Source organism: Hippopotamus amphibius, chromosome 3 (genome assembly GCF_030028045.1).
Source record: "Hippopotamus amphibius kiboko isolate mHipAmp2 chromosome 3, mHipAmp2.hap2, whole genome shotgun sequence".
Lineage (NCBI taxonomy): Eukaryota > Metazoa > Chordata > Mammalia > Artiodactyla > Hippopotamidae > Hippopotamus > Hippopotamus amphibius.
In genome coordinates this window covers 160,409,096-160,411,340 of record NC_080188.1, presented here as the reverse complement: position 1 = coordinate 160,411,340, position 2,245 = coordinate 160,409,096, and positions in this window count along the sequence as shown.

Below are 2,245 nucleotides of genomic sequence, written 5' to 3'. Positions count from 1 at the left end.
AAATTTAGTTTGAGGAGCCCAGTAGGCCAAAGAGATGCTGAATAAATAGCCTAGTTGTTTGGATAGCTGGAGTGCTGCTAAGAGGGAGCTTTAAACTGAGGGTTGCCCCAGGGCTGAGCGTCCTGGATCCTGGGGGCTCCATCCTCAGAGGGTCTGCAGGTGGCATCTGCTCCCAGCTCAGCCCCCATGCCTTCCTGGTGACCAGGGAGCTCCTTGCCTACTGTCTGGGGGACAGAGAAGCTCAGCTGGCCTCTTGACCCTTGGACTTGACCTCCCCTGAAATCTCTTCAGGTCGAGGAGTGCAGGAGGACAAGGAGGGGTGAGACTGGGGGACAAGGGAGGTGGGAGAATGCCAGCACAGGCATGTTCCAATGCTCCCTGGAGCAATGCGGCCTCAGCAGGGTGGAGCAGGCTTTCTGTGCAGGAGCTTTGGAGGGAGGAGGCGGGGCTGCAACCTGTCTCTGTAAAGGGCTCGACTGAGATGCTGACTTAGAAGCACAGGGCTGATTACCCATAATTACAGCCCCGCGTGGTATTGAGTCTTGTCAAAATGCAGAGACCTCCTTAGTCCCAGGGTCCCTTGCTCCTTCTAAGTGAAAGAGACCTTTCTAGAAAGCAAATCCACAAAGACAAGTCACCTTTCTAGAACAGGTGTTCTCCCCTCCTGGAGCCCAGGAGAGTTTTTCCAAACACAATCATGATCATGCCAGCCCTCCTCCAGATCTTTAGCAAGACCTGCAAGCCTGCTGATCTGGCACCTGCCTGCCTCTCAGCCTCATCTAACATCTGTGACCTCCACACCTAGTCATTAAATTAACGTAACAAATAGTACTGTATGCCTACCGTGTGCTAGGCATTGTCCTAGGCTTTGAGGATACTTCTGTGAACCTCACTTCCCTTGATCCTTTGAGCCATGTGAGCAAAGGCCTAAAAGAAGACAAAGAACAAGTCAGACATATGGAGGAAGGGCATGGCAGGAAGAGAGACCAGCAAGTGCAAAGGTCCTGAGGTGGGAATATGCTTTCCATGCTCAGGAACAACAAGGAGGCCAATGTGGCTGAAACAGAATAGGCGACAGAAGATGGGATCAAAGAAGAAGCAGGGCATTTGCAATTTGGCTTTTATTCTGAGTGAGATGGAGGGTTTTGAGCTGAGTACAATATAATCTAACTTCAGTTTTAAGTGGGTCCTCTCATTGTCTTCTTGAGAATGGAATGAAGCAGGGGTGGGAGAGAATCAGGAAGACCAGTTAGGAAGCTCTTGTAATGATCCAGGAGAGAGGTGATGGAGGCTCAGATACAGACTTAGTGTTGGAGATGCTTCGTGGTGGCCAGATTCCAGACACACTCTGCAGAGTTGTTAGGATTGCCTGACAGATTGCCTGACAGAGAAACTGTGGGGTCAGAGATGACTCCAAGCTTTTGGCCCATACAACTTGAAGGATGCATTGGCCACATAGCGAGATGGGAAGACTACAGGAGAAACAGGTTTGAGGGGCCAGATCTGGAATTTGCTGTTAGACATGTTAAATTTGATGTAACTATTAAACATTCCAGAGAAAGTGTCAAATAGGTATTTGGATGTTCAAGTCTGGAATTTAGCGGAGTGAACTGGCTGGAAATATAAACTGAGGAGTTGACAGCTACAGGAGGTATTTAAAGCCATGATCCTGGCTGAGAATAGGCCTAGGTAAGAATCATGACCACCAATGTCAATGGTATCTTGAGGAGATAGAGGAGAGAAGTCCAAGGACAGAGCCCTGAGGCACTTCAATATTTGGGGGTTGGGAGTTGAAAAAGAGCCAGCAAAGGACACAGAGAAGGAGCAGCCAGTGAGGTAAGAGGGAAACCAGGATCAGACAGAGTCCTGGAGGCCAGGGGGGAAAGCATTTCAAGGAACGAGTGATCAATGGAGTTAAAATGTCCTGAGGGGCCAAGTGAGATGGGAACTGAGAATCAATTATTTGTCAAAGAATTGGTCACCTAGAGGTGTGTTTTGTGGAGAGGTGAGGGGAAAAAACTAATGAAAGAGTTTTCAAGAGAGAATGGAGGTTAGGAATCAAAGGCAGTACAGGTGACTCTTTTGAAAAGTTTTGCTGTAAAGTGAAGCAGAACGATGGGGCAGTAGCTGGTAGGGGATGTGGGATTAGGAGAGGGCTCTTTTTGAGAGGTAGGAGATACAGCAATATACTCTTAGGCTAATGTGAGTGATCTGATAGAGGATGAAAATTTGATGATGAAGGAGA